At 39.9% G+C, this 22,701-nt stretch overlaps 1 long non-coding RNA gene across 1 annotated transcript; it reads right to left on the bottom strand.

Moving 5' to 3' along the window:
- Positions 1–1,776: 1,776 nt before the first annotated feature.
- Positions 1,777–21,284, bottom strand: LOC119746230. The gene is made up of 7 exons (XR_005273712.1): positions 21,119–21,284; positions 13,127–13,154; positions 12,486–12,604; positions 8,304–8,355; positions 5,104–5,199; positions 3,787–3,914; positions 1,777–2,782 (listed from the first exon to the last, which is right to left on the bottom strand). It is a non-coding gene; the product is annotated as an uncharacterized LOC119746230 (long non-coding RNA).
- Between the last annotated feature and the right edge of the window lie 1,417 nt (positions 21,285–22,701).

Below are 22,701 nucleotides of genomic sequence, written 5' to 3'. Positions count from 1 at the left end.
GGTCGATATATGTTTAAAGTTACAAGTTCATATCATATACCGTTTAGGAGAAAACCCGCGGAAACGTACTATGCAGAAAAAAAAAAAAAAGAAAGAAAGAAAGAAAGAAAGAAAGATTAATCGCAACAAATCCATAGAGTGGTCGGGTTGTGCCCAACCAATCAAAAACACAAATGCCCCGCAACCATGCCTATTTCCATCACATAACAACACTCTATTATTAACATCAACTTACTTGGGTCACATGGAACGTTCATTGGCATCGTTATTGTTTTCTTTAGGCTATGATCCCATAATGAATTTTTGTTTTTAGCTTCTCTGTTGAGAAGTCATTGTATGTGATTTAAGCAAACTGACTGGATATTTTCAGTCTAAAGCAAAACATTTCTCAAAGGCAAATCCTTTTAGCATAATCCTTTGAGCATTTACAAGGCCTACATGGAAATAGGAATTTTCAAATAATCCAAAGAATATATACTTATTTGAATAAGCTTGAGTTATCAACACGACATTATTTCTTTGGGTTTTAATAATGTGAACAGTTGGCCTATGGGGTCCTAAAGTGACTCAAAATCCTAAAAACAACCTACAGAGCTGCATAAACATGTACATGTACTACAGTGCAAGTCTCAAGTTTTGGTATACATGTACATGTACATGTGTTTGTTTCCTGTTGTTTCAATTAAAACTATGACTGTCCAAGAAAAAAAGGTTAAGAAGCCACATTGATTATACACAAAACATGTGTAGACAGTGTACAGGGCCCTAATATTTGAGTGAATCATTACATTTGCACATGTATATTGGTTTGGTGGGGGAAAAAATATAAAAAAATAAAAATAAAATAAAATCCTATTGTTTCGATTCTAATGACCTTGGCCTTTGTCTTATGGGGTCCAAACTTATAAGTTATACTAGCAAGCTACATGTACATACACTTGTTTCGTAAAAAAAAATTTAAAAAAAAAACTATTCAAAAAAAAATAAAATGAAATAAAATCCTATTGTTTTAATCCTAATGACCTTGGCCTTTGTCTTACACATGTAAGTTATACTAGCAAGCTACATTGTATCAAGGTTCAAGAAATACATGGACAATCCAGATACCGCTGTGGAACCAAATGCACACGCACACACACACAGACTTGTTTCACATACCTAGTGTGGACTTTCCTTTCTTTTCGTGTAGTTAAGGAACACCAGTGGAAAAACTCATTTTTCTCAAACTGTGAAAACTCTTACAACCCAATTTTATTTCAATGATTCCCTTTAGTGTTTCTCTTCATTCTGCTACAGATAAACCTAACCCAAAAATGCCTCTAAACCTGTTTTCCAGAAATGGGGAAACACTGTGTGGACGTGGGCAAGTCCACACTTCGTCGCTGCTACCTACATTATGTGGACGTCTTTTGTTCGGAAGTCCACACTGCGTATGTAAGACAAGCTCACACTCCCCGGCACACACACACACACACGGACGGACAAGGCGGAAACAGTATGGCCCTTCGGCTTCGCTGGTGGGGCATAAAATGCCAAGGATCGTGACACAGTGGACAAAAGCACCATTTTTTCAACAAAGTATCTCCATGGTATACATTTTCGAAAAAAAGATGGACGCAAAAAATTGGATGATGGGAAGGATGTGTACATGTATGACGTCATTATGACATCATCAACTAACTATTACATAAAAAAAATTTGACAACATCTTCAGAACTACATGTACAAACATCACAACAACAAATGTGGTATCAAATTAAAGGGTACAACAAGATCTTTCATTCGAGTGGTATGTCAGTGGGATGTAATGTAGTCCAGGGTGTTGTTTTGGGCAAAAAAGCCCTTTTTTGGTAAAAAAAAAAATTTGGTGCTAAAATCATGGATTTTCTGGTGATCATTTTAGCACCTCGTTTTAACATGCAAACCGTAATTGGTATGTGAGTTTTTGTTCTTAAGTCAGAGAGAATGGTTCAAATTCTATGCCAAGAGAGTTTTCGTAATTGATTATTGGTATCTTAAATGTTTAAACTTATTCCAAAGATAGGCGGACAAAAAAAAACGTAACATAAGTTACAGTCGTATGACCATCTCAGTGTATCTAAGTTACAGATTCATCACATGTTACGTTGTCGAGCTTGGAGAGTTGGGCAATCTGCCGGGTGCATCTGCGATCACCATCGTAGGACCAGGTTTGTAGACATCGTTGAAGTCGTATCCTTGTAGCTTAAGACGCTACAAGCGAGGTGGTGCACTGGCTAGGATTTTGCACCAAATTGTAACCAATGGTTGTAATGGTCAGTGACAACAATGAAGTTGCAGCCGAATAAAGCTGCAGCAGTGCCACAGCTTCCTCTCGATATTGAAGAATATGCTCTGGAACAGGATCTATAGGCTTTTTGAGGAAAATGCAATGGGTTTACCTTCCTGGGTAATACCATCTACTTTGAAGATGGTTTCTATACCTCTGGGTCAGAGAATCGTAGCCAGTACTGAGTTGAGATGGAGCGTTTAAGGGTTATAAAAGAAGCTTGATGGTCCTCTCGCCAGAGGAATGGCTTTAATTAGCTGATGACGTCATAATGAAGTCATAAATTGACCTTTTAATCATCCAATTTCTTGCGTCCGTCTTTTCTTCGAAAAGAGAGATGCTTTGGTGAAAAAATTGTGCTTTTATCCACCTTGTAACGATTTTTTCACTAAGGTACCTGGTTATTTTTTCTGTAATCTTTTCCATTTTTTTTTCGTGCACATCCAATTCCTTCTGGATACGGTCGATGTGAAGCTGTTGGGATACCAAAATACAAGTAACGAATGTTAACGAGTGCAATGGTAAGAATAATTTCATGAGGTGACAGACGGAATATTCCATTCCACAAGGCGAAGCCGGGTGGAATGGAATAAGTGACTGCTCGTAGTTCAGCTGTTGGAATACAAAAAAAACAAAGAAAGATTTTTTATGAGTGCAATGGTAAGAATGATTTTATGAGGAGTGCGTTCGATTACTTCCCCCAGCTTACTCGCGCCTGGCTCCTCGCGTAATGACAGACACGCGCAGTGAAGCTAAATAAACGGTTTCAGGTAAAGTTTCGTGCAAGAGCTGGAAATATGGGCATCGCCAGGATTTTTTCTCGAGGGGGGCAAAACATATTTTCCAAAAAATTCATGTTTTTCTCAACATTTTCTCGATTTATCATTTTTCATGGTTTTAGTGGGGGGTAGGGACATTTTTGCCCCCCCCCATTAAATCTTCTTCATTTATCCTCTCAATGAAGGTCATTCATTGCAAAAATGATAAGACATGAATCTGGGACTGAGAAATATTTCCAATTTTCTGAGGAAAATGTTTTGACTCTCCATAGACTTTTTACACAATTGCAGAAGTGGCGTCAGGTTGCAACAGTTTTCCCACGCTACATTCGAATCAATTAACTGTAAAGCACGTCCATGCCCAGTGAAAATACGCGGGGACACATAGAGCTATATAGTGTTTGTAGCTCTATGCTCCGTGCAAGCCCGTTTTTGGACACGGCCTGATGAGGCGCCCGCAGGACGTTGCATGGCCTTATGGGATATTTACCTAAGTAACCGGCTCGGCAAGTCGGTTACTTGGGCCAGGCTTGATTAAGCGCGACAAGTCATGTGAGAGGTAAATCTAACGCTGTCGCGCTTGCATGAGTAAGTGCAGGAGAAGTAATTGAATGCACTGGAGGTGACAGACGGACTGTTCCATTCCACAAGAAACATTCCATCTGTCACCAAGTACTCTGTTCATTGCATTTACCGCACCTTGGCCTTGGCCACTTCGTCCCTGGAGTCACTTAGCTGGCTCTGCAGGTCGATGTTTGTCTGCAGCAGGTCTCGCTTCTCCTGCTGCAGGCGCAGTATGGTGGTAGATGCGTCCATCTTTTTGGGGCCTGAGTTTGACAATCGAGCGAGATTCAGAGATGGTCTGTTCTCGTCAACAATTAAAATCTTTTTTTAATTTTTTTTTTTAAACTTTTCCCAAAGACTTTTATCAGATTTTAACAAAACAGGTATTCTTTTTTCTACTGTGGGCATCATGATTGTTACAAAGTGTAATTATCTCATTTTAACAAAAAATGTTTTGGTGTCAACGATTTCTACATTGATTTTTTTTCTCCACACTGAAAAAAAAAATGCACAATATACCTTTACTATAGTGCCACCATTTCAGTCATGTTCCCTGTATCCAGTAATAGTATTGAATGATAATGGTTTTTTGTACAAAAAGGAACCAGACTGTTTTTTTCTTCCAGCCTGCGTATTTTATATTTGCAGCGTACATCCTATTTTAACCAATGACATCACGCACCCTAACATGAATATTTATCACGCTGTGTGGATGGAAGACACTTAGGTTCTCGTAGTGTTTTCCCTTCAATAAACTCATCCCAACCAACAAAAAATATTTGATGAAAATGGACGCGGGTTCAAACCGCAGATCTTTCGATCCATATTCATTCTGCTATCCACTAGGCCACTGTGGCAGCTCGATGAAAGCCGTTCTTTGAAATGCTTTAATGTTCATGCATGACTGAGTGATAGCAATTATAGCAATGATGTGACGTCATCTTTATTTTCAAAATAATTATAATTCAAAAACACAACACCGTTTTTAAAGTTCTGTGCTGTCCACGGATCACAAAAAGGTAAGTGTTCTTTCAGCAAAACGAAAACAAATCTCATAGGGATATGTGTGAATTGTATTCGTTTTTCTGAAAGAATGCGCACCTTTTTTGTGATCCGCGAAAGAACTCTAAAATGGTGGTTGTGTTTAAAATTCTGTAACTTGGAAAGCACATGAGTGATTTGAATGAATCTTGTACTAAAAGAAAGCCTATGAATTGGGCTTTCATAGCCTAGATTTTGAAAGTGCTACATGCAGAACTTCACTAATACAATAGTCCCGACATTTGGGTTTCTCTTTTTCTTTTTACTCATCCTGTATCTCAGTAAAACTGATCTTGTGAGTTTCAAGGGGCAAAGGTTGGTCAGTGGAAGTTACTTTTAAACTACGGGGGGAAAAAAATCAGCACAAACACAGCTTTGATTTTGAGAAGCAAACCTTGCATAATGACTCACCGTCAGAAGCGCTGGTCACGCCAGGCTTAGCTGTTGAGGTGTTAGTAGGCCTAGGCCTTGCTGTGCTTCTAGCAGGTGCTGGGTTGCGAGCAACGACTGCAGCATTTAAGGGAAAGTGGTATTTTGCAAAAAGCAATTAAAAGAAAACATGAAAGAAATAAGCCACTTTTTTCCACAGCCATGGGCTTGAGCTGCTTATGTTGATTTTGATTGGTGGGTGGGTTTGTATACTTGGCCATATATTGTATTCTTGCAACTCAAGAATTATAGCTTTGCTTCCAAGGGCCGCTTTTGATAACACTGATGCCCATGCATCTAATTTGCATATTTGTGCATATTAGATCACGCATGCGGTGACCACAGACTCTGAGGCAATGGAGACTTTTCCCCTGATGGATCTTGCTACATTTGACAGGCTTGTCACTTAGTCAAGTGTTGCATGTTGCTACGTTTGGCAGGGTTCTACCAAACATACCCTGGCGGGTTAGGGTTAGCTCAGCCATTTAAAGCCAGCTTATTATGGAGCACAAAAGCAAACCGACATTGCAAATTTGTAATGTTGCAAGCGTTCATTCTGCAAACTCTCAAAACTTTAACGCTTTTCAAATCTGGTGAGCTTTGCTGAGAATTTTGTGTGACGTCAAGTCTGTGATGTTGGTGAGTGCTCCTTTAGTCTGAGTATCACCCGTATATCAAGGAGCATATATTGATACAGTTTGCATTAGGGCTGTTCATTGGAACTGAGTACCCGACTGCTGATGTCAGGAACCGGTTCCAGATTATAGTAACAAGTACCCGTAACCAACTTTACAAATTACTTAGTTACTTCTGAGACTATATGAAAAAGAAAGATTTTGAATGTCATTGATGGGGGATTTTCAAAATGAAATTCACACCGTAAAGCTAATTAAGAGCTAACTCCTATTTTAGTGAGCTCTTTAGCTTTATGTGTAACTTGCATTTTTGCAAGCGTCATAAACGTGAATCTGTTTTGATGCACCAATGTGGTAGTAATATTGGGGGACCTTTTATGACCTTAATAAGGACTAAATGTTTGATTGGTCAATTCGAATGCAATGTTTTGTAATATAACAACGGCCATGCATGGATCTGTAAAACCTAGTTTTCACTCATTAAACAAAATTTCAAATGTTTGTATCACAGACACTGTTATTAGTTACAACAAACAAATGTCACAATTGTATTGCTATAATGCTACCTTCAATTTCCACACTTGTTGGGGGGCATGAATGCCTCCCGTTTACGAATTATGAATATTAATGAGGTCGGTAACGGAAGGACGGTAAAACGGACAAGAGTTTTCCAACTTACACGCGTTTTGCGTAAACTATGTGCATTTTATGTGGCAATTATATTTTAAAGGTACTGGTAGGAAATGGAATCCCTGAAGCTTTATCTATACTATACCGCCTTTCATTTGACTTTAAGTGTTTCAGTAATATAATTAGAGGGGTTTTAAGTGGATTATAATTCGGTAACGGAAGGACAGTAACGGAAGGACAAAAGGTTTACATGTACTCAATTATAGCATGAACAAAATGTGAATTTACACTAATAATACAAGTGAAATAAATTGCTGAAATGTGTAACTGAAAGTGAAATCAACAATATGCAGACCTGGCATAAATAATTATACCCAAGAAACTATTGAAATAAAGATAGAAGCCTGCTCATTAATGATAACAAATGAAAAACGAAAACAACCAAAAACACATACAGTACATGTAATTCACGAACACAAGACAACTACAGAAATGGACTTTAAACCCATCACCCCAATCCTTAAAAGTTTAAATACACAGTATTTGAACACTTGAGTATATTGGTAACATGTTCACCAACAGCTTTTAATAGTAATACCGGTAGGTTCAGTGGTTTACCTAAAAAAAGGGGGGGGGGGGCGACCAGCCTACATGTACATTGAAGGTAAAAACATCTACCGGTAGAACTGATGGCTTCATAATCATTATGCTTTTAGGTGTTGCTTTTAATTGAACTCTAAATTCAATGTTTGAAGTCAAAGTATAACGATTTAGAGTAGTAACAATTAACTTATAAACATCCAAATTGAAGTTGTTAACTTGGGCATAATTTGTCAAAGATTGCACCTCACATGTCTTAGACATGTAAATTGAATGAAAGTGTCCATAAGTACTGGTACTTTCTGCCATCTCATTTTTGACTTAATTTGTTTCTGGAATGGCTTCACAGAATTTGTATCTTTCTGTATTGTCCATGAATGGTGATGGCAGCAACTTTATGATTTGATTTTCTGTAACAACTCCATACATGTACAAGTACTGGTATATTGGCATATGTATGTACATTGTACATACCTGTGCCATCCTTTGTAATAAACACCTTGCCCTGCTTATCCCGCTTTTGTGAAGGTGGGTCACATGAATGTCCTTTCAATGGTCATTATGCATGCATGTATTTGCAGTGATTTTCATTTTTCGACCATGACATGCATGAGCACAAATGTCGTAACATTTCATAAAAATACGATTTGTCCTTCCGTTACCGTCCTTCCGTTACCAATTTGGTAACGGAAGGACGTGATTTAATTAATTGTAATTAAAAAACAAGAAGTACAATGTACAGCAGTGTCAGTTATAATGGCATATTGAAGGCCTACCTAAATTTGCTTTGCACAATAACTTTCAATGCATTCATACTGCAAGCTTTAAAAATAAATGAAAAATATGTATTTTTTCGGTAACGGAAGGACATTTTCGAAGGCTGAAATATTAGAAGTCACTGAAGCGACACAAATTACGCAAAACCTAAAAAAAAAGTTTCAGTCGGTTTTTCAAGACCAATACTTTCTCATGACAGAAACTGATGGCATTAGTACATAATTTTGTGTGTGTATTGGTAGAATACTTTCATATCACTAATAATCACATTTTTAGGATTAAAACAGGATTATTACGTAATCCTATTTTTTGGTACCGAAACGTATCAAAAATAAAATTCCGACTTCAAATCTTGAAACTATAGACTTTAGTTTCAGCTTTCATTTGACGTCAAATTTGTTTACATGTAAAGTCACATGTATTTGAATTGTTTGGTGTCATGTCCACTTTGGTGTGGAATTGCCCTATATTAAATAGACTGGCGCAAGTCCAGCCTCTAATTAAAAGTTAAGAGCCATCTTAAAAGTTTGAAAATCTTACTCGGTTTTCCAGGCTTCACAGCCGCAGTCGTGGTTGCACCTTTGTCGTTACCCTGTGAGGAGGTTTTTTGGGGGGCAGGGGGGTGTTGTGTTAAGAAAGGAGGACACAAAGTTAATACAAATGTATAAAAATCAACAAGAAATTTATGACTTTTGTTCAGAAACTGTTTTAGCCCCCTCTAATTTATGAATAGTTAAAATGCGGTACCCACTGCTATGTACATCAGATTCAAACCGGCCAATCGATCCCACAAGCTCGGTGGTCGAGTGGTAAGACATCTGCACTAGAAAGCAGGAGCTCAAGACCCAGGTCACTGATGTGTTAAAAAAGATGATGCTGAGCCAGTATTGTATTAAACTGTAAGTGTTACTGTTTTAGAAATGGCCTAAAAGCTGTTATCCATACATAAATTACATGTTCATCTGCAAATAGCGCCCCTAGCTTATAGAAATGTATGACTGCACAGAGCGCCCCAACCCTTCGCTTTTTGACGGCGCACCGACCTTTAATTTTCAAAGTTGGAGAACACTGCAAAGTGGTTTTCAGTTTCATGTAAGTGAACCAAAAATGTAAGCGTCTAAATGGCAATCTCATCAGTTAGGGCCTAATTGGACAATCAAAATCACTGCAGACCTTTAATTTATTAGAAAACAAAGAGCATACATGGGACATTCTATAAATTGTGGGTCTACTTTTTAACCTACCCCCCTGTTACATCTGGCATACTTAATTTAACCCTAACTCCTGGGGCTCTTTTACTAGAAAGTATCCTGAATCTGCCAAAATACCTCAATTTTGTCATGCAAAAAATGCTGGTATCCTGAATCCATCAGAATCCCCCAGTGTAGATTCTGGAGGTACCGCATCCTGAATCCGCCAGAATCCACCAGCAAAAGTCTTGATGGATTCTTGCGGATTCAGGATACCATGGTGGCATAAAAAAAATACAGCATGTTTTTCCATAGAGTCTTCAAAATCCATCACCTAAATTTCTGGTGGATTTTGACGGATTCAGGATACCATGCTTGCATGAAAATTGTGATGTGTGTTGTTGCATAGGATCCATCAAAATACACCAATGCATGGCGACCCCAGCATGGATCAGTACCGAAGTGAATACGTCTGGCGCAATAAATTTGTGTGAAAGACATTAGCGCATGTTTCAGCCCGTAAACCCTAGATATAGAATGAAAAGACTAGATCGGCAGCGCATCCACAAGCGCCCAGTCACTGTGCTATAAATCTTCGCCATTTTGGTTGTCTCTCATAGACGCGCAACAAATTAACGTAAAGTAATGGAGCTAAATGTATCTTTCCTCCAGCACGTGACCTAGCTCAACACGCGCGAAGCAAGAAATGCGCACCGAGTATTTACGCGATGCGCACACATAATTATTAGCGATGCACATGGTGTTCTTTGCGCGTAAATGGCGTTGCGTTCGCCACGTTTTCGCACATTATTTGTATCTTTCCTCCAGCACGTGACCCTCCAATGCAAGTCCACCCAGTACATGTATGTACATGTTTGTACAGTATGTGACAGACTTGGCAGGGCTAGTGCCAGCAGTATTTACTTGACCACAAACATTGCAAAAGAGTTAAACTGTTGAGATCCTGAATCCATCAAAGTCCCCCAATAGCTCAAAATGGAGGTACATCCTGAATCCATCAAAATCAGCCAGTTCCGCTAGGCTTCGAATCCTGAGTCCATCAAAATCCCCCAGTTTGTTCGATATGGAGGTATCCTGAATCCCCCACCCCCGAAACAGGGGGGTGGATTTTGATGGATTTAGGTACGTTAGGGTTAATAATTCTGAGGCACTCCTTAATGCAGTTGTCCTCCGAGAGCACAGAGTCATGCTTAGGCCGAAAAGAAAATAGTTTTGCTTCCGGCTTTCCTTTCTACCCTATTCTGACAGCCCCTACACTACCGTACTTTGTTTTTGGAAAAAATTAGAAAGAAAACCCCCCAAAACATCAATTATTACCTTTTACCCTTGACTACATGCAGACGCCTGCATGTGATTGTACACCCAAAAAAAATTGCAAAAAAATATATATTTTGGGTGGCCTTGATGACATTTGAATGCCATATTAACCAAAATAACAGTGACAAGAAAAAAAACCTTTGGATCTTAAATTGACAGAATGACCAATGTACAGTGCTGGAAGGGTTCCTCCACATTGTAACGTTCACCACCTAAAAACACTCAAACTAACAAAATTATTTTGCCTTGTTTGCATGTATTCCTGTTTCCTTGCTAACTTGGGTGGCATGGATGGCTATAGTGCGTCAAGCGCTCGCCTCTCACCACTGTGGCCCTGGTGCGTTCCCGACTAGCAGTGGCGGCACCGGACTCTAAAATGTAGGGGAGGGGTGGGAGAAATTGGGAGGGGTGGGGGCAATTGGAAAGTGGGGGGCAAGGAAATAGTTTTTGGGGCAGTCAAAACAAAATCTGATAATATCCAAAATCTAAGGGGCCGTTCACAATTATCAACATTTTCACGAGTGTACAAACCGTACGCTGGGGGGGAGGGGTTATTGGCCGCCGTACGCCTTTTTTTTTTAATGTCGATATGTTTTTTCACCCGTTAATGCCCGCCTAACGCTTTTTTTTTTAAAAATGTTGATCTGTTTTCTCGCCCGTCACCACAGCCGACAGCCGCAACCGATGCCGATCGAGCACTTGCCGAGCCGGTCGCGCCCCGCGCCAGGCCCCGCATTGCATCCCATGAACGTATTGTGTACAGCATGCGCGGCATTGTGCTACACACGTACATGAAAATGTACTGTACTGTACAAGTACACGATGTACATGTACATGTATAGTCCGTATCCACTGCATGTTTTTAACGGCCGGTGTCACATGAAAATCCGACTCCTATGAAAATCGGACCCCTTTTTCCCTTTTATTGGTTAATCCCTCGCACGTGACAGGTCACTCTCCCCAAACGATCCTCAAAATAGCATACATGTAGTATCGTACTCACGCGTGCGCACTACTACCAATGAGTCCACATTGCATGGAGTCGGATATTCACGCTACACCGGTTGAATAACACTGGCACTCACTAGCAATGCCAATGGCGGACAAGCCGCGCTGTTTACTTGGACCAATTGTTAAAATTCGTCATTTGACAAGGATGTATTGTCCACAAGAATCCGACCAACAAATACAGAGAGTTTCTCAATGCTTTTGTATTTGTGAATGATCAACGCAAGCGAGCAGATGTCGTGTGTGAGGGCCAGAGACAGTGAAAAGCTGTTCGACGAAGTCACATGCAAGTGTCTATACATGTACATGTATATAGACTTGTGTGAAAAAAAAATCAACATTTTTTTCGTACACTTTTAGGGGGGAGGGGGTCTTGAAAAAGTGTACGCTTTGTACACTTGTGAAAATGTTGATAATTGTGTGAACGGCCCTTAAGGGGAAAGTAAGGAAGAGCCAATAAATAAATGGCAGCTTAAAGTCTCATGAGATTTGAAGGTTTGCATGGTGGAAAAATACTAAGACAAGATAAGTTTGCGGTAGCACCATGTGATTAAAGCTCTTTTGTGAGAATGTGTGGTTCTGAAAAGAACCGGAACTAAAAGTCTGTGTACACGTGTGCGTGCCCATTGTCAATGGTCTAGAAATAAGCCACTAGAGCAACTTAGAAGTGTAGTCATTTTTAATGCTTTTATTGGCCCAAAATATGTCCACAGAACCGATGATATGAATCTTATCAGCGTAGAAAATAAACACAATTACTCTATTTGTAGATATGGGGGGGGGGGGGAACGGGGGGGGGGGGGGGGAACTGGGGGGGGGGGCAAATGCTTCTTTGACAACGATGCAATGTTACTCATTAAAAAATTGAATGATCCCCACTGTAGCGCCGCCACTGCCGGCTAGGACCATATGCGAGTAGAATTGTGCATTGGTTCTCTCCTGTGCCGGGAGGGTTTTTTCTCTAGGCCCTCCGGTACCTTCCTTCCAAAAAAAAAACCGCTCTTGATCTCAGGCTGTGCTCCGTGGTCATATATGGGTTGATGTGGCTGGCTGCCAAAGGCGCCTTTACATGCCAGCGGCTCGACCACATTGTAGCCGCGTCCTTCGCAATTCAGCTTCTCAGCTGCGAGTAAGGATGATTAGCCTCCCATTTGAATTATTTATTATAACAAGTATTTTAACTCACCTCGTCCACGGCTTGACTTTCAGTTTCACCTGGCGAGGCTTGGAGGGCACTGGCAGCTTGCTCATGGGATGTTCATGGGATGTTGCCGCATTAAGATCCCGTGAAGACAGTGCTGCCCTCTGTTGGTCGTAAAGTGAAATTTACAATTTTGGGGATTCACAACTTTTGATTCTTTGATATCATGCCAAAAGCAATGTATAAAATACTTAGATAATGTGGGTATTTGTAAAGCGCATGTATCCACCAGTACTGGTGCTCCAGACATTACAATGAGCATCGTTGTTACCCTGCTCATTGGGCCAGTGAAACATTCCAAAGACAGTCTCAGCTCCCTTGTGGAGTTTACAGCTTGATGCTACCGGTATTTTGGCGCAAAGCAGCTAGAATCAACCACAATAACCATCTGTGCTCTCACAGGTACCCAATTGACTTCTGAGCGGGAGAAGCAATGAGTGACAAAGTGCCTTGCCCAAGGGCACACGCACCACAACCCCAGGCTAGACTCGAACCCACAACCTGCAGAATTACCCGCAGACCACAAATTTAATGCTCCACACCACGAGGCCACGACACTCCTATCAGAGGTCCTGATAGAGTTAAAGAAGGATTTTAGAGAGGACAGCTTTTTTCAATGAACTTACCCTAGACATCGTTAATACCTCTGAGTCACTGAAAAAGAAAACACATAAATGAATTAAATAAAGATAACAAAATTGAAGACTGCAGGTTTTTCTCTTGTTAATATTTGTTACAACCATGCGCATCAAAAGAAGTGGAACTCTAAAATAGCAAGGGGAAGGCTGAACTTTTACTAGAAGTCCTAAGTCCAATATTTGTTTATTGTTGGGTTCTCGTAGTGGCATACTGTACGATAGCCACTGTTGGGTTCTCGCAGTGGCTATCGTTACGATTCTGTAGTGCGATTTTCAACAAACGTTACGGCATTGCAAAAAAATACCATTGCAAATCTAAACCATATAAATTGATTACTGCCCTTCAAACCAGGATGCTTTGGTAACTTGATTTGTAAATTGTTGGAGTAATTTATGCAAGTACGTGTACATACGTGTATGTGTACCATGCCAAAGGTTTTGGGATCAAATCCGTGTTACTATTACTAGTGTAATACTGAGTGCTTTAACTCCATTGTTTGAATTGTTGTGATTTTTGTCCCTCCATGAATCAAAATAAGTTGTAGTCTCTCTAATTTTTTTAATTTGCCAACGATGACCGTATGCTTTTGCCTAGTTCCGGATCGTGCGTGCACTTACGACCTAACCACATGTACACGTGCGTTAATCAATTTTGTGTGCTGTGTCAAAGATGTCCGTGCCTGAGTTCCTGCCATTGCGCTGAAGACAAAAGTTTCAAAATCATTTACTTTTTTCCTCTTTTAAAAATTTGCTTGAAATCTCTTGAATGAACTATTTTTTTTGCCATTTTTTTTTATGCAGATTGAATGGGGTATTCAATTACATGTATATGTAATTGAAGTTTAAGCCTGAACTCAGTCCCATAAATGTGACGGAAATAGGTGTTTACATAAATGTGGAGGCCAGTGGCATATGCACATGTTCTTTCCTTTCAAGGGCCATTTCCATGTTAAAATAACCAGTTTGCTAATATTTGTGTTTTTACTTTGTTGCCCATATCACTATGTACCCACTGAAATAAAAAAATAAAAAATCACCACAATGCATTTGTATAATTTTGATCAAAAATTTGCCAGAATTATGACATTTTTAGGTAAAATTGCGTGACATTTTTACAGCTTGTCCAATGGTGCACAGTTTTCATTCTTTCAATTGATAAATTTGGTCCTTTTTAATTATAAATGATTGACGATAACCCAAAACTTAATATTAAACACAATGTTCGTGCATCGGCAACTTTGTATCATTTTGATATGCCCGCTAAAAATACCATCACTCTGTAATATTTGGTGTCAGCAAATCCTGTTACAGAGTGAACTTTACCATTGATTATAATATTTGTAGAAACTGTCAACTATTCTAAATTTTAAGTGATTATTGAAGTCTTTTATTAAATAAAGAGACTAAAGAAGACCAAAAGTGAAATTCAAAGAAGTACAAGAAATATACCAATTTTAAATATTGGCAGATCAATTTGGTGTCATCAAAAAAACGTTACAGTGTGATGCTTTGCAGCTGCACTCTGAATTTGTCAAACTGTATTTGTCAACAAGTTTAACTAAAAATATATCCTGGAGATTGGCTTGGAATATAGATGTCATTAAATTTTGAATCCTTCTCTTAGAATTTGAAATAAGAGGCATAAAGGTTTGGTGTCAACACTGACTCCGTTACATGTGAAATACATGTACCTCTTTTCAGCTGAAACAATGAAGCAAAAGCACCTGTTTGATTGATGATTGAGTTTTTAGCTAAAATAATGACCAAGTTTTTTTATACAATGAAAACTTTGGCATAGGACAGGTTAAAGTAGAACTACGGTGAAGAAAAGTGATAAAAGTGTTTTTGGTGTTGGTGTCAGCGTTACAGGTGAAATGATTATTATAACAAACTAAACTTCCAGTCTCAGAAACAAGTATCTGATGTAGAAACCATCAATCTTATCACTAAATAGAAAGGTTTAAATGGTTTGATACCATTTATTACTATTATTATTAGTTATTTGTAGGATTGTCACTCTGTAACAGTGACTATTTGGTGTCAGCGTTACAGGTGAAATGTTGGTTAACACCAGGCTTTACTTACAATAACATGCTTTCTAGTAGTGTTTGTAAATCTTCATTGCTCTTCATAGTTGCAGTTTTGGCTGTCAAACTTGCTTTTAGAGAACTTGTGAGTGTTTGTCTTAAAATAATATAATTTTATGTCAAGTGAGAGCTACATTTTTGCAATCATCATAATATGTCAAATTTCCTGAAACTTGATATTTGATATTCAACAAATGTTGAACAAGGATAGTGTTAATGTTTTTTTTTTAAACTTATATGTGGTGCAAATAATTGCTTAAAAGCAACATGTCTTTACCATACCTGAACAATAACCTGGTGAGAGCTCTAAAAGAAATTAACAATTTGGTGTCACTGTTACAGGTGAAATTTGTGTCCCATATGCTAGTTTATCATGTTGCTACTCTAAAAAGGGTCATGTTATAGGAAAATGGTTTTGTTTTTGACAAAATATAGACCTTAGACTGCAAAACCATGTGAAGCTGAATTTAATTTGGTTATTTTGAAAATTTGACCCTAATGTCACACACTGGCCTCCACATTTATGTAAACACCCATTTACATAATTATAAATGATTAAAATATTAAAATCTATTTTAATATTTGCTTAATAATGTTTATTTGAGTGGGCGTTTTTACCCCGGGCAAAATAGGGGTCTCGGGGTAAAAACGCCCAGTACTTTCCTTGACATCAAAATCTAATGAAGCCTCATTTATCTTCAAAAACCTTGCTGTTAGAACTTTCTACAGCATTATGTTTGTTGTATGAGTAAGTATTAGCTATCAGAGTCCTACCACATAAATATTAAACAGTGTATTGTGTGAAGTGGGGAGGTACATGTAGGCCGTATAACTAACTGACGTTACGTAGTGGAAGGGAACCTGGCATTTGTTTATTCTATGTAATAGACCCATGGCGAATGCCATGGGTCTATGATATGTGAGCAGATTCGCTGATTAATTAGGCAAGACCCCGCCTCTTGACCTCCTAGATTTTGACCAATCAGCGGGCGCTTTCTTTATCGGGTTTTCCTTCATTCACCCGTTGCGCGTCATAGACAATGGATTAAAAAGCCCTGCGTCACGCACTCTGTTATCGTGTTACGCGATAACGCGCCCGGCTGTTGTTGCATTACAAAACACTGCATTCGAATTGACCAATCAAACTTTTACCGGTAGTCCTGATTTGGGAATGCAATGACGTTTAGTAAAGTCGACTCCAATTGGCTGAGGCGTGAGATCGCATAAATCTGCATGCTTTGATATATCAGACGTTAGACAGGAGTCTGAGCTCCGTGGATAACGTACAGTACTCAGACTAGCATTTGTTAGGGAATGCCCGAGAAATCATGAGCTCATGGCATTTTCTCAAGGAAAAAAAAATAACACTTCTATGGTGATTTCAGTGTACTTTTAATAAGTAAAAATGACTAGAAATGGTTCCAAGACCCAACTAGACTGGTTTCTGCTCTCATGCTCTAATAGCAGAGCTTCATCAGTAGTACGCCAAAACCAGTATTTTATATTCGGCTAAATTAGTCGTGTCAAATGTTAGAGTGCATAGATACACATAAGTGCATCTAATAACATTTTTGTGAACCTTGTAATGAGTCCAATACCTGGTTATTGATAAATCTTGATTTGACAAGTACACCTTCAAGATTTTTGGCTTTATAATAAGCAGTAATTGGTTCGCTGGGAAACGGATTGCATAATTTCAGGTGTTCTGGAATTAAATGCCAGTCTTTCAGCAATACTTTTGTTAGCTGCTGGGTTTTGATGAGTGGTGTGTAGGTGATCTTGAAGACTAGAGGTGGTTCTTTTGGTCGTGTTTCATTCATGATGTATTGCTCACAGATTTCAAATTGTACGTCTTTTATGACCAGTTAGCAATTTCCTCTTTCTTGTGGTTACAGAGTAGAAGGTTCTCCATCATGTCCACGAACACATTTCTTTTCTCTAGGAACTTCTGTAACTCGTTGTTACAGAAATGTGCGTATCTTAGTACCGTAGTTCTCCTTTGATAAAGCCTAAGGTTATCAGCAGAAGGCTAGAAACATACATACATGCCTAATAACATGGAACTATGATTTGGCTAAACAAGATTGAAATAGATTTTTCAATACAAGTTTGTCATGGGCAAATTATGTACGCTAATGTTCCGCTTCCTTTCACATAAAAATACCTGTTTCAAATGATCAAGTTTGTAGATATAATTAACCAGTTGTGTTTGAAAAGTTATTTGTATTTGATGAAGTATCCCTCAATATTAAATTAATTACAAAAATATGACTATACTACAGGGAAGCCTGTGGTATAGCCATTTTTTTTTTATAAATGTGGGCGGGCGTTTTTACCCCGAGGCCCGGGTAAAAACGCCCGCCAAACTTCCTTCCGAAAAGGGGGGAAAATTTCCCCCTATCAATATTATGACCATGATATTATATTTGCACCTGATAGAGGAGACATGTATTGCATAAAACCACACATTTATTTCCTGGTGTCTCCAAGTAGTACTGAGATATTTAACAAAAACTTAAAAATCGGGCATTTTTACCCCAGTTTACCCTACTGTTGATGTACCCTAATGTGGCGCGGCCCTCAAAGTGGTGCACTTTGATTTTTCGCTCTCTAGTGCCTTGTTGGAGCAAAATTGTTACGTCAAATTTCACAAAAAAAAGAAAGAAATTTAATCAAGCTCTAGACATTCACATTCCTAAATCTTGAGTTTACAATGTATGTACCCGCTACGAAGTTAGGAAAATTCTATTTTGGTATGATTTTCCGATTTTTTTTCAAAGTGCACAATGAACCCTTTTAAAATTTGCCCAAAAATATGAAAATAATTTGCTGACAAACTTGTAGTTGTGTATGTGAGTGTAGATAATAATGATTCAATAGAATTTATCAACTTTAATGAAATTCTTTGGACGCTAATGTGAGATTTGTTCAAGTGCGCCACGTTACGGAACTCTCGGCCAAATTTGAGCCCAATTTCCGGACGCCACCGTTTTTGAATATTGGACTTATTCATGACACTTAAATTGTTCACAAAGGTTCAACAGCAAGCATTATTAAGGAAATGGTACCACTATTAAACTGAATAAATTTGAAGGTTTTTCTACGGAGAGGTTTGGCAACATTACACAAAGAAAGTCGGGGGAAACGTGCATATTCTGTAATTGTGCCTCACTACAAAATCTAAATGTGAAAATAAAAACTTGACAAAGTTCTACATTTTCAGGTACATGTTCCAAGTGTGGCCTTTATTTTCGTCTGGTGCGTTGTCGTGGAGAGCATTCTCGTTGTCTTGCTTTCCGCGACAACGCACCAGACGAAAATTGAACTCACTTGCGGCGCCTGAAAGCGGTGTGGTACCCACATACATCACGCGCGCAGATTTTTTTCGATGTCACCACGTGATGCATACATTTACATAATTAGCAAATTAAAATGGACGACAACCGTTGGAACTGGCATTTTTTTACGGACAAGCCTTCGAAATCGTCAAGATTTTTCACATTTTTTTGTGTGGTCTGTTTCAAGTCGATCATTAGGCTTAGTAAATGACTGCTGAATGTATGAGGTATGTAAATGAACTCTGGGGTGGGATATTAGAGGTGAAAATGAACAATTTTTGAGAGGCCATTTTTTTAGGGTCTCTTGCTACCACACTCTAACGAGGTTAGGCCTATTCCTCCAGCGCTACATGTGAATGAATATGACTTATGAGCATGTCAGCTGGAGTTACTCAAACTAGGCTACGAGTACGAGCTGGATAGATTGAATGGCGGGGTATTCTGCAATTGTACCCTAAGTACCAAGTACCAAGTTAGCTCTACTGAGTGGAGCGTTGAATTACGGGTACCCCTCCATACAAACGCTCCACCTATTTGCCATACTTTGGTAGCACTTACACGGTCGTCATGACGGTATGCATTTTGTGCATGCCCTCGCGAGGACAAGGCCCAAAAAAACTGATAAAGAAAATACAAATGAGGAAGACAGTAACCCTGGATAGATCCACACATTCATGACTGTTTCATGTACTGATATGTGCCCCGCACCAAAAACCCACAGTCAGACGGCGCGGGGCACATATGACTACATGAAACAGCTATTGAGTAAGCGCAACTTGTTTTTCTTCAATAGTGACGTCACACATGCGCGCAATGAATTATGCATCAGTCATGTCAGTGAAATAGACTGTGCAATTCGGCAGACACATTTAATTGTGAGCGGTAAGTTCAGACTATTTTGTTCTTTTTTCAAAATTACCGGTTGTTTAAAACAATTTGAGGGGTCTTATGGAATGTCATGAATGTGTGGATCTATCCAGGGTTACTGTCTTCCTCATTTGTATTTTCTTTATCAGTTTTTTGGGGCCTTGTCCTCGCGAGGGCATGCACAAAATGCATACCGTCATGACGACCGTGTAAGTGCTACCAAAGTATGGTAAATCGGTGGAGCGTTTGTATGGAGGGGTACCCGTAATTCAACGCTCCACCCAGTAGAGCTAGTACCAAGTAAATTCAAACCACTAGCGCGCCTGAAAGCAGTATGGTACTCACATACATCGCGCACGCACACTGCATGAAAGGTGAGTGCGTCATTCCACGAGTGCCTCATTTGAATACAGGTCAACTCGTACGCGAGCCAACTCGTATGCGACCAACTCGCTCGCAGGACAACTCGTACGCGAACCAACTCGTACGCGAGTCAACTCGTACGAGGGATAACTCGTACGCGGACCAACTCGTACGCAAGCCAACTCGTATGCGTGAGTATAGACTAGCAGCCGTAGCACAAGGGATTTTACTGAAACCGTAGGTTCAGGCGTGTAGGAAATTAGGGTCGGTCAGTTGTCCAGCACATTCTTTTTCCCTTAAGTTAAGGGGATTATTTTGTGTCACTGAGTGGTCCCAATCAGTTCATCTTTAAATCAGCTTGTTTTGCTCATAACAAAAAAGTTATGATTTGTTTTCCCAGACCACTCGCCATGCTCGCACACGGTCGGGCAAGTCCGACGGTCCGATCCTAGCTCACACTTTACGACAAGATGATGCCGTGTAGTGAGAATTTAAATGTATAATGTCCACTGCATTTGTAGACTTCCAACAATACACTGCTATAGCGGCCCCACGCCATGTGTAAATCAAGTCGTTGATTATATATCTTGACAAATTCTCCACACTAGCTGCGTGATTGGAAGAGCATGCCGCGGCATTGCACTACACATCGGTCGCAAAAAGGATCATGTTTTTTTTTTAAATTTATCATTGAAACTTGTGAACTTGAACATCGTTGCATTTATGGAATTTAAAATTGTTGAAAATATATATAACTACAATTACAGTCATTCAGTCATACAATCACACCGCTGTGATGAATCGTTAACTTTGGCGTGTGTTTTGGGGTAAAATTCATCTTCAAGTTGGCGATCCTCCGCGTACGAGTTGACCCGCGTACGAGTTGGCCAGCGTACGAGTTGGGCCAGCGTACGAGTTGGCCCGGGTACGAGTTGTCGCGCGTACGAGTTGGCCCGCGTACGAGTTGACCAAACCGCGTACGAGTTGTCTCGCGTACGAGTTGTCTCGCGTACGAGTTGTCTCGCGTACGAGTTGTCTCGCGTACGAGTTGTCTCGCGTACGAGTTGTCTCGCGTACGAGTTGTCTCGCGTACGAGTTGTCTCGCGTACGAGTTGTCTCGCGTACGAGTTGTCTCGCGTACGAGTTGTCTCGCGTACGAGTTGTCTCGCGTACGAGTTGTCTCGCGTACGAGTTGTCTCGCGTACGAGTTGTCTCGCGTACGAGTTGTCCTGTTTCCCGTCATTTTACCTGTGGCCGTTTATTTTCATTTAGGCCTAGCAGGGCGGCCTACGTAAAAAATGAAACAGCTCCATGAGAAAACTTACCTGTATCTTTCTGCCGCTCATGATAAGTGTAAACAGTCCCAGCAGTACAGTTTCTTTGATGCCGCGTCATTTTCAAAGAAAAGTTGTGTTTTCGCCCAGTAATTACGGTCCGTTCAGCTGGCTCTAGTGTTTGCTAAAATAATGGAAATGATGACAAGCGAGCCAACGTTGCGCCCTCTAGCGCTAGGCGTGCAGTGCACTCATTCAAGTTAGAATTTCTACGCGAGCTCACAACATTAGCATAAAAGGTACCCCCTCCCCCCCCCCCCCCCCATTTCTTTTGAAAACGGACACCGTTTCGGCTTTAAAAACAGTGGAATTGTGTAAATATGGTCAAGGATCAACTCCCTGGTTTTCGGGACTTCCATCTGAGGGCAGACTTGATAAAATTACGGTTGAAAAATGAGTCCTATTTGCCTGAGAAAGTGGAACTTCTGGAAGGGCTTCATGCAGGCTTGGGAACTGTTGCGTTTTGGTGTGAATATCAATGTATTTAAAAATATAATTGGCTGTCTACCCAAAATTGAAAAGGAATAAAACGATGAAGGACAAGACAATAATTTAATTTTGGTTTGAGAAACCCCAGTGATGTCGGCCTCCATGTTATTTGGCCCTGAACTTTGTCAATTTTACACTGTTTTCAATGGGGCTTGAAAGGGTTAAGATAGGATCTTTGGCCGTGTACGAAACGGGCTTCCAGAGCTACGGCTACGTCTGTTGTCAGCGCGTCCCCGCGTATTTTCAATGGACGCAGACGTAGACCTAGCTCTAGACAGCTGATTCGGATGCAGCCTTTGATAGAAAGTACGGCCAATGGACCAATCCAGTAAGCTCCGCCCAGTACGCATGTGGGCAAATTAACACGTGCTCCTCTCCAATGCCACGCTGCATTTTCTTTCCGCGTGCATCATACACATCATACGCGCGTGCACGCACGTCGGACATAAATCACGGCTGTGATCACTGATTGGTCAGAACACCATGGGGCGGTGCTTACTGGATCGGGCCATTCCCAAGCAAAACAAAAATACGTATGCACCCATTGCAAGTATTCAAATTATTTTTGGACAACAGTGCTAAGAGGCCATTAAGGGGCATATACTCCCCTCCCAAGACAGTATCAAAGGCTATTAAAGGGAATATACAACATTTGCAAACAACGAAAAATAAAACTATCAAGTTTTTGCGAAATACCTTAACAGGATGTTGGTAAATGACAGTCTAAAGCATCCTGTAAAATTATGGCACCTGGTATACTGTCATTTTCAAGAAAAGTGGTATTTTTGTATCAATTTCCAACGCTGATCGGCCGATCAGCGTTGGAAACAACTGGCTTTTTATCAAATACTGGCCCCAATTGACCATTGCACTTGTTTGCAATCGATTACAAACCTATAAACGGGTACGAGCCAGCTAGACTGGTTCCCTGACCTTACAATTCCCCCAATGTATGTAAACTGCTCTGTTTCTTCTTATATGGAGTCAGGGAACCAGACTACAGGAAAATGATCGTTTTTCTTGGTTTTATAGCATTTTCGAACCCAAAACCTCCAAAAAGTTAGTGTAACTATATTTGCTTTATA

This window comes from Patiria miniata, unplaced genomic scaffold, assembly GCF_015706575.1.
Source record: "Patiria miniata isolate m_02_andy unplaced genomic scaffold, ASM1570657v1 HiC_scaffold_7, whole genome shotgun sequence".
NCBI lineage: Eukaryota > Metazoa > Echinodermata > Asteroidea > Valvatida > Asterinidae > Patiria > Patiria miniata.
This window is presented reverse-complemented; position numbering and strand designations above follow the sequence as displayed.